At 34.9% G+C, this 11,087-nt stretch overlaps 1 long non-coding RNA gene across 1 annotated transcript; it reads left to right on the plus strand.

Annotated features, from left to right (window-relative positions):
- Positions 1-4,358: 4,358 nt before the first annotated feature.
- Positions 4,359-6,226, plus strand: LOC147285901 (uncharacterized). The gene is made up of 3 exons (XR_015122106.1): positions 4,359-4,422; positions 5,892-5,993; positions 6,087-6,226. It is a non-coding gene; the product is annotated as an uncharacterized LOC147285901 (long non-coding RNA).
- Positions 6,227-11,087: the final 4,861 nt, after the last annotated feature.

Raw genomic sequence — 11,087 nt, forward strand, 5'->3', positions numbered from 1 at the left:
TAGAAATTTTTTGTGGAAAATCTTATTTTTCTACTTTGAGCTTTAATTTTTGTACCAACTTTGACTAAGGTTTTGGACCAAGTTAGACCTTAGAAAGGTAGTACTTTTACCCACAGACCCAACGGTGCAAGTCTTGTATTATTTCGAGTACGGAAAATTATTTTATGAATTTCCTAAGTTTTCTTTTTTCTTTAAGGTATTTTATTTTAGTTTGTGGAGCTTAAATTTTCTGGAATTTTTCCAAGGACAAATTAGTAACTTCACCCCATAATTAATTAATATTAGTTGATACGAATCCATAGTATTTTTTGTGGTATTTTTTCGAGTTCTGAGCTATTTTTAATTAATTTTTGAAGTTGGTAAAATATATAGGAAAATAAATAGAGCCACCAGATTGTGCCACGTGGCACAATCTGAAGTGTCCATCGCAATGCAGCCCAAATCCAACGGCAGCATGTGCAGGCACTTGCATGCACTTAGGACATGTGTCCCCACCACGTTGCACCAAGTTGTGACGGTTGACTGGAGTCAACCCGGTCAACCCAAGTTTTCTCACTCCAGCTCTCCTATAAATAGTGTCGCACCCTCAGCTACTCACTTGCACGAAAATTGAGAGAGCTTCTCTCTCTTCTCTCTCACTTCAAAACTTCTTTTCGTCATAACTTCAGTCCTAGAACTCTGATCGATGATCTGTTTTCGCCTACGCGATCGTGGCGACGAGCTTTTCGATTCTAATAGTGCGAAGACTAGGTTTCAGTGAAGTTTTAAGAAAGACATTTTTGAGCTTCATAGTTAAAATCTTGATCCATGTTGAAGTTCTGCTGAAATTTGGTTAAATTAATTTCTTATTAATTAGACTCTTTTAATCTTTTTACTTAGCAAGTCTAGTAGTACCAAGACTCTACATGTGGGAGGTCTTCAACAAATATACCCTTAACCCAGTTTTTTTAATCTGTTGTTATTTAAGTTGTGGTTATAGACAAAACGTTGCTTAACTGTTGTTATAAAATGAATTTAATAAATATTGGGGTCATATCAGTGGTATCCAAACGACGAGATGACTAAGGTCAGTCCATGAGTATATGAACGTTGAGTACTAAGCTAGAGCTCCCTCAGTTTCCCCATGCACTGACTTGGTCTCGTTGTAGATTCTATCTAATCAACCTCCTCGACAATAAATTAAAAATGAATCTAGATAGAAACTAAACGGTCTGACATGACTTTTTACTTCGGGGAGCAAGGTCATGTTGAATCAAGAATTCAGAGAAGCCTAGCAGTTATGCTAGTGCCAAATCTCTGAATTTTACCTAGTCTTAACGAACAAAGGTGGGGGGTACGTTTAGTACGTTCCTAATAGCTGTTGTCGGATTCAGATCTCCAGTTTTCCAGCATGTGCAAGTAGGACCCAGACACAGGAAATGGATTAGGCAAGGGATACACTTTGGTAAAACATGTAGGGGGAAGGTACCATATCTCGGTTATTGGATTTCCTGCCTATTTTTCGTACTATATGTATATGGATTTTTCACAAAGAAGTGCATGGTTTTTGTATGACATATATGTGTATGGTTTTTCTTTGTGTGGTACCTTGGGGGACTTGAGAGTAAGCTAGAGGCACATGTTGTGACATTGAGTTTCGATCCCCTAAACCTCCAGAAGGATAAGTACAGACTGGTTAGTCGAATGTCCTTCTAGGGAGACAAACCAATGTGGTATTATCAGGTAAATGGATACTCTCGTAACAACATCAAGGTGGTGGTTGAATTGCCGATACTGGTGGTTGACCTGTATGTGATCGGTCGCACGTACGTTTCTGAACTATGTCACGTGACATGAATGATTTTCACTGAATAAGCTGTATGAGCATGCAAAGGTTTTGGTCATTGATTATTGGCATTATCATCATTATCGTTATCCATTATTATATTGGCATTGGTTACAATATTATTAGTATTAATATCATGTTTTTGGGTGTGCATTGCTTTTAACTATTTTCCTTAAAATCCTATACTTTTGAATATTGTTTTCAAACCTAACTAGGATTTCCCCCGAGGGGAAGCGATGAACGTATGTGACGCTTACACCTACTGTAGTCGTGTGAGTGCAGATAATCTAGTTGTTGGCGACCAGAATTGAGGTCGTGGCGTGACACTTGCAGCTTGTCAGTTTTAGCCTTGTTATCTGGTTTAGATCCTTTCTTTGGATCCGTGGTGATGTTTTTCTTTCATCCTCGTAGGTGGCATATCTCATTGATTACCTATGAGTCCAATTTGTTGCACCACTTTATTGATGACTAAGTCACTCTGGCGTGGGTTAGACTATCCTGACATATATGTTTATCTACTTTTTTTCGTTATCTACTGCTTTATTATGTAGCACTAGGGTTAGTGTATTTGAAACATATAACCTTCACGGTTTGGTACTCTTTATTATTAATTATAATATGAGATATATTCAGTTATTTTTTTCGTTGCATTTTTACTATTTTGATCCAACCCGGGTTTTTCAAAAAAAAAGCTTAACCCGTTTTAGATAACTTGGGAATATAATACTTGGGTAAAGGGTATTATAGTCTTAGGATCTTTAAGACAGGTTCTGTTGTGGCGTTTCCAGGTTAAGGGCGTCACAAAAGAATGTTCATGAAGCTTGATAATGAAGTTGGTCGGTTACTAAACGTGGAACCGGTTTGACCATGTAGTTTAGGTAATTATTTTGGTGAGGGTTTGATCCCTTTGATTTTTTTATATTAATTTCCTTAATTAATTGTCAGAGTTGGATTAATAATTGGATATCATGTATTTTAGAGAAACTCTGTTTGAGATCGATTGGATAAAGGAAAGTTGAGTTGAGGTTGTGTTGATTGAGGAATGATTCCCGCTAAGGTAGGGTTTCACCCCATTTCGTTTACATAAAGTATATTGGTACTGGAAATTGATTAGTTTGGATAGATTATGAAACTTGGTTGGTTTTGTATTGGCATTAGGGTTTTGGATTGGTCATTTGGAACCAATGATAATGGTGTCATAAAGACAACTCAAGGATTGCTTAGATTGGCATGTGGGATTAGGCTAAGCTACGGATGCTTGGTAGGGGGTGCACATGCGCATACTCTGGCTAGTGGTCACTACAATAAAAACATTAATAGACATCACTATTTTAATATCAGTTTTTATATAAACTGATATTGTAAAGTTTTAGATATCGGTTAATTTTTTAGACAATTTCTTAATTCATTAACATATCACTAGTTTTAGTTTTTTTTTTCGATATCTTAATTTTGCACTTTTGATTAACTTTTAAAAAAAACTGACATGTAAAAGTCATATCTGATAACTATATTTCACCTAAAAAAACACGGGGTCCCGACTTAAAAATTTTAGCCAGGTTTCCCAACTCCCCAGTCACGACACAGACATTCCCTCAGACTCTTTTTTTCTTCTTTGGCTCGGACACTCTCCTTCTCTCTCACTCACTCGATCAATCACCCAGCTCAATCCTTCTCTCTCGTTCTCATTCTCAGTCGATCTTGGCGTCGCCACTACCAAAAGTCCTTGGCGTCGGTGGCTCTCATTCTCCCTCCTCTCTTTTGCGTCGATGACGTCCTTTGGTTACGGCGTCGATCAACTAGAGTGTGGAAATTGTAAGCTCAATCCCTCATGTCTTTTGCTCTTTCCCTTTCTCTGTACCTCCTCCTCGTGGTTTTCTTCTTTCTAAAAATAAGGTTTCAAATTAGGGGCTTTTTGTGGTTTCTGTTTTGGTTCAAATTTGGGGTTTTCTTAGTTCGTTTGTACTGGTCTCCAGAAAATTAATCAAGAACGAGTAATGCAACTCTCTCTCTCTCTCTCTCTCTCTCTCTCTCTCTCTCTCTCTCTTCTCTCTCTCTCTCTCTCTCTCTCTCTCTCTCTTCTTCTCTTTGATTAAACAAATCTCGGAGTTAAGAATCAATTTGGGTTTCAGTCTCAAATCTAGGGCATTTCGGAAAGAAATTTAATTACATTCACCGCAAAAACTTGGTAATAAATGGATCAATGAGGGTTTTAGTTTTAGATCTAGGGCCTTTTGTCCACCATCTTGTTATGTTTGGAGCTTGGGTCAGGTATTTTCGCACTTTTGATCATTAATTATAGTAATTCAATGATAATTATGTTTCAATATCCTTATGCAGAATTTGGGTATTGCGATCTTGGTCACTAGAACAAAGTTAAGGTTTTATCGGCTATACTTTACAGGTTAGCTTCTTCTCATTTTGATTTGATTTTTTTCAATTTCTTCACAATTATATGAGGCTTAATTAAATACTTCTCTTTATTTCTTCTTATGTGTTTGGTACAGGAAACCATTAGCCTAATGAGAAAGACAAAGCTACTCTGCAACATTGCACGCCAACTGCTTGACAAATTCTTCACTAGAACAAAAAAAAATGTTAGCCTTTAATCTGTTATGAGATAATGAAGCAAAACTCTTTAGCTATTTAGTTGCTATCAATATATATATATATATATATATATATTACATTCTACCTGGTGTTTCATAATATGGTCATATACTAATTAATTTAGTTGCTAAGGAATAAGTATATAGGTTTGGGTTTGATTATGATTGTGCTATCTTCCATAGGCTATTTATGTGAAACGAAAAAGTATTAGCATAAAGCTCCTTGTATTCGTGCATACTTATAGAACTATATATATGTATATATATCAAAAAAAGCATGCTTATAATTTTCATATAAAGTAGAGAGAGGGAGAGGGAGAGGGAGAGGGAGAGAGAGAGAGAAAAAAAAAACATTTTTGGATATGGGCATTAGATGTTGGTATATGCCTGAGTGTTCGATCTGTTTGTTATCCCGAGGTTCTAGTGTCCTGTAGCATATCCATACACAATTACAAGTGCCATGTCCTATTGATGTAGGCACATAAAACTTCTGAGATCCAATCGAATTCCAAAGAAGTTCATATGGAGTTGTATTTTCTTTAAAATTTATTGTCTATGAGATTAGGGATTACAACTTGTCACACTTAAAGGCACATAATTTGTTCCTTATGATTATTGTGCAAGTTTTTGATTTTGAGATTTGATAATTAATGTTGCAGTTATAGATAATAGATTCATGACTTGATAATCTTTGAAGAGATGATATAATCATGAACAAGAGACCGGACCGGGTGGGTACTATTAATTTAACCTTTTGATGCATGCATTTAGGTATGTGCCCAAGGTTTGTGTCTGAATGTTTTCTGAAGGTTTTAGGTTCCGGCCAGTAACCAGAGACTTACCAGTCTCATGTCCTACTGAGACAAGGACATTAGGTGATAAGTCCATGGAACATAGTTTTAATCCAAAACTTGAACTTGGTTCCAATAAAATTCTGTACTGCTAAACCTTCTTCAGGAGCCACTATACAGTCTTTGAATCTATTTCAGATGCTCCCTTTAAGTGAGTTGTAGCCTACAAATAAATAGTATTAGTTGATGATGTGACATTAACATGGGAATAGTATGATTGTAAGAAGACATTAGTCAAGGTTGTATCAAGATATGGAAATCCTGACACATTTGTGGTGTTGATGGCTCCATTCATTTATATAATTCTTGATACCCCTCTTTCCCTTCCTTTTTATTTTCTTGCTCATAAGTAGTGCTTGCTATGAACATTAAAAAAACCCTAAGAATATAGTTTTATTTTTCATTGGCCTCTAAATGAATGACTTTATGTATGTCGAATAAAGATGTAAAATTATTTTGGAATCTCTTCCTCTTTGCTTATTCTATATTTGTGTTTATTTATCCCTGCATGTATTTTTTTTTTCATATGAGGACTTAATATCTCTATTCTTAGGGCTCTATACTTGAGTATAACCTATTCTTATTGTTCTAGCCACGCTTCTTTAGGCAAGAACTATGAGAAGGTATGTGAGATGTGCCACATTACTCTCAACAAGATTGCAATTTCTGGTGACAATGGAACTATTACTCCTGCAGGAGTAAGGGTTGGTGAGTGATGTTAATTACATGTCAATTTGCTGTATTTTAAGTTTCAAAGGTTGTTGTGACGATTTTTAATAAATTTCCATGTTGACCACTCAGGTACCCCTGCTATGACGTCAAGTGGTTGTCTGGAGGCTGATCTTGAGACAATGGCTGATTTTCTCCTTAGAGCTGCACAAATTGCAACTGTAGTGCAAAGAGAGCATGGAAAGTTGCAAAAGGCTTTTCTGAAGGGTCTCCAGAGCAATAAGGATATTGTTGAGCTCCAGATAGAATGATATCTGAAATTTGATTTAAAATGTGAATACATGCATGTTTGTTTCTAAAATTTAATTTATTATAGTGTGGTTGCACTCCACTTCCCATAGGTGTCATGTATTAATCATATCATTCATTTTGTATCAATATTTCAGTTAAGTATGTCAAGGAATTGAAGTTTTTGAATGAGTGCTCCACTGAAAAAGGATTAGTAGCAATGTCCTGCTGCAGTGTTGTTAACAAGTAATTTTATATGCAGATGTGGAGCCATGGACATTTGAGCAATACCTTGGTGAGGCATTTTTTATTCCAGCAGGATGTCCTCATCAAGTGAGAAATTAATAGACAAGTAATTATAAAGCTGAACAATTTATTCAATTAAGGAAGCTAGGCATTAATGTTCTATGTATATTAGAAATATTTGTGGCTTTCTTCTATACTTGTTTGGTATGGTTAAATTCTTGTTTGATATTTAAAAAGAACTTGTATGCTTTTCTATAGATTTGTTTCATTGTACTTCTTATATGTCTGATCCATCTATATTCTACTGCATGAGTTTCTTTGAGTTCTTATGGTCATGAATAATCTTTTAGAGAGTTTGCAAAACAGAGAGAAAAGAAAAGAGAGTTTTAGGACTATAGACCCTTAATTTTAAGTACCCTGGTTAAAACAATACTAACTTAATGGAACTAAAGGATTTAAATTTAGGACTTCGAGCTTAAAAAATCTCAAATGAGCAGTTATAGATATATATTTATATATAAAATATAGTGGGGTTTCACTCTCACTATATTGAGCTCTAATAGGTTCATTACTATTTAGCTAATAACATTGCTATCCTTTGTGCAGTTCTAACTTGGGAAACTTGTAAAAGGGAATTACAGGAGGAGGGGATGGCCTAGGATACTAGTTTGTTGCTAGTTTTTAAAACTTTGTTTTCTGGCTTTGCCTCTTTTTAATTTTTTCTCTCAGTATGTGTGTTTGGGTTGGTGGTCTGCATTTCTCTTCTATTTCCATTATTTTTTACTTGAATTGTTGCTTAACTCTAGGCTGATATTGTGGCTACTCATTTATACTTGCATGATCCATTTTTTGAATCATATATATGTGCTGCCATCTGAAAGCCCTTGCTGGCATGGCCTACATTTCATTGCCTTTTGGGATTCTAGAAATGCAATCTTGATTAAATTCAATACTTGTTGCAATCTTATTAATGCTTTTGGCCTATATTTTCTTAATGCCCTTTGTGATCATTGCTGCAATCTTATTAATGCTTTTGGTCTATATTTTCTTAATGCCCTTTGGGATTCTTGCTGCAATCTTATTAATGCCCTTTGGGATCCTTGCTACAATGTTATTAATGCAATCTTATTAAATTCAATACTTTTGGCCTATATTTTCTTAATGTCCTTTGAGATCTTTGCTGCAATCTTATTAATGACTTTTCTTTCTTGTTTTCAGTGGAGTCACCTGAAGAACAAGAGGAGCAGTTACACACAAGAACAAATAGATGAAGTCCGGGTTGAATGGGGAGATTTTGTTTCCATGAATTTTATTTAGACTGACATGTATGTTTTTGGTACCTTTTGAGCATTTTGCTGTGGATATGAAGATATATACTACCTAGTTGACATTCAAATCTTTTGTATAGGTAGAATTTAGGCCTAGCTGAATTGCACTGCCATGCCTTAATTATTTTGTACCTATTGGCATGTGTTTAATTAGGATCTAGCTAGAGATGGATTTTGTGAAGGTTATGGAGATAGAATAGTAATTTTGGGGTATACATGCATTGATGAGGGCTATCCATATTTTTATATGAATTTGTAATTTATTTTTGTTAACTTCATTACTGAGTTTAGATGTTGGATTAATTTATATGAATGGAAGAATTGAAGTTGGATTACTTTAGAAGCCTAATAATTGTTGTGTGGATGCATATTTACTAATCAATTTCTATCCATATCAGAAGCCTATTACATATCAGATTATGTAAAAATGCAACGATAAGAAATGGAGTTTCAACATCCTTTAAAAAACAAAAAATCGATATCTAAAGTATACTTTTATATCAGATTTTAAGTACAAAACCGATATGTTATACAGCTTATATATTAGATTTTAAGTACAACACTGATACGTTATACACCTTTTATATTAGATTTTAAGTACAAAATCGATATGTTATACACCTTTTATATCCGATTTTAAGTACAAAACCGATATGTTATACATCTTTTATATCCGATTTTAAGTACAAAACCGATATGTTATACACCTTTTATATCTGATTTTAAGCACCAAGACGATATTGAATACATTTGTTATATCAATTTCAAAAAAAATAACGATATCATAAGTATCTTACATATCAGAATGAAGTTTTTAAGATATAAGAAATGGTTAATATCCGATAACGATGGTTGTATATGATATTAGATTATCAAACAAATAGGATATCGGTTTATCACTGATATATATTAAGGTTTTTCTTGTAGTGAGTTTTTCTGCGTGTGAGATATATATATAAATTTATGTTGCATGAGAACTTTGCATATATTTTTTGTTGGCATAATTGTGTGGTTTTGTGATCATTAGATATCTGCTTAAGTATTGCGATATCTTTTGGGATGACCTACAGGTGAAAGGTCACATTATGATGACCTTGGGTTTCGATCCCCTAAACCTCCGGAGGGGCTATACAGACTGACTAGGTCGATTGTCCTTAGGGAAGCCTAGTCTAGGTGGTATAGCCAGTGAAGTGGACAGTCTTACTAGCTCTTACCAAGGATTATGTGTTAGGTAACAGTAGTTGGCATTCTGGCCGGTCATTAGGTATGGATTTGGAGCTCCAAATGTTTTAAATGGATGTATGAGCATGCCACAATTTCATTTTATAAATCAAGTTAAAGGTTTAGTGTTATGCATTGTTTTTAAGTATTTTATGCTGAGCTCACTAGATATGTATTAAATATTTTAAGTATCGTATTTTCAAACCTAGCCGGTAGCCCTTGCTGGGCAATGAATGTATGTGATGCTCACCCCTATATGGATTTTTCAGGTACTGTGCATGCGATTACGAGGACGTGGATTGAGATCGAGTGGGCTATTGTTGGACTTGTCAACTCTAGTGATTTCCAGCTGAGCAAATTTCATTTTCAATTATCATTTTGGACATTACGTGATTTAATTAGCCAAAGTTGTATAATTCATTTGACTTTGATAGTCCTTTATTTTTTTATTTTCGAAAATGATTGTAATAATTATTAGGTTCGTTTTACTTGTCGTTTTTCAATTCGGTTACCTGTTTTGAACTAAGCGAAAGTTCTATTTTGGGTTGAAATTCAAATCATTTACAAGTTTGTTGAAGGCTTCTTTAAACACATGTGACCTTGAGTGGGGTTGGTTTATCAAAACAACGTTTAATCTAAACGTATTTAAATTTCCACTACTATTAAAAACTCTGATTCAACCCGCTTTTAAAACTAAAGGGTTTAACATATCTTAAGGAACTTGGGTTACAATGCTCTATCGATTGAGTGTTGTACTCTCGAGAACCTTAAGGTACGTGCCACTGTTACTTGTCGGGGTGGGTCAAGTCGCCGGCGAGTCGAGGGTTCTGGGTTTTTCTGGGTCAGACGCTTGTGTGTCTAATTGGGGGGGGGGGGATCTGTCCTATTTATAAGCCTCTTGCCAAAATTACTAAATTGCTCCTGAATTAAGGGCATAACCGTCCAAGTCTTAAATAACCCACCAACTAATGATCCGCATCTGAAAAATGTTTCGAAAATTCCTATGGCTCCACTCAACTAGTACCAATTAATTTTCCACCACCTAAACTTCAAACTTTTAGTCCAAGACACTTATTCAATTTAATTTAAAAGTTTCCAAATAATTCTAAATAAATTCATAATGACTCAAATTATTTCATAAAAAATTCTTATAAGCTCAAAAATCTCCAAACATTTATTTTGTATCCAAATTGATTTAGAAAATTTTTTATGGGTCACACAACTCAACTTTTCTTTGTGCTTCTTATTTTAGGGCGTTATGAGACATTTTGTTTGTAATAAAATTAGGATTAAATAATGTTGAATGGTCAAAACTGCAAATTTGGAGAAAGAGATTAGAGATTTCAGTTTATTGGTCACCATTGAATAATAATATGAATATGACTATGGATAATGGGTAGGTAGATATAAACTTCAGCAACAGCAACAGCAACAACCACAACAATTGCCGCAACAACAATACCCACCGCCCGCAGACCCAACAGTTTCACGGTCCTCCCTTTGTGGGCCCACCACACCCTTCTCTCCAGCTGTCACGCACCAACCCGAGATTAAGAGTTAATCTCGGATTAAGGTGTGAATCACACTCTAATTATAAAATTAAGTTCTATAACCAGAATGTGATAATGGAAAATAAAATAAAGGGAGATAAATTTCATACTATTATTATACAACAAACTGAATTCAAATTTAATATTCAACGTAAGTCATACTTTTGTACAAAACAACACTCATAGTCTCAAAATCTAAACCAGCTCCAACTTGATTCACGCTTAATCACCTTAATTTCTCCCGGTCGGTTTCGCACTAACTCTCGCTACAGTACCTGCAAAGTCTATGAGGGGGCGAGCTCAAACCAACGGCTCAGTAGGGACATTCAACCTTATCATGCAAAATTAATTATACTGAAGCTCATTAAAACATACAACATGGAGTAGATAATACATAATATAATAATCTTATTAATGCATGAATGTTATGCTGCACTTCCTCGATTTAAGCCTCATAATATAGATAAAGAGTTAATCCATATAATAAAACAAACAGGTCG

This window comes from Dryas octopetala, chromosome 4 (assembly GCF_963921425.1).
Source record: "Dryas octopetala chromosome 4, drDryOcto1.1, whole genome shotgun sequence".
Lineage (NCBI taxonomy): Eukaryota > Viridiplantae > Streptophyta > Magnoliopsida > Rosales > Rosaceae > Dryas > Dryas octopetala.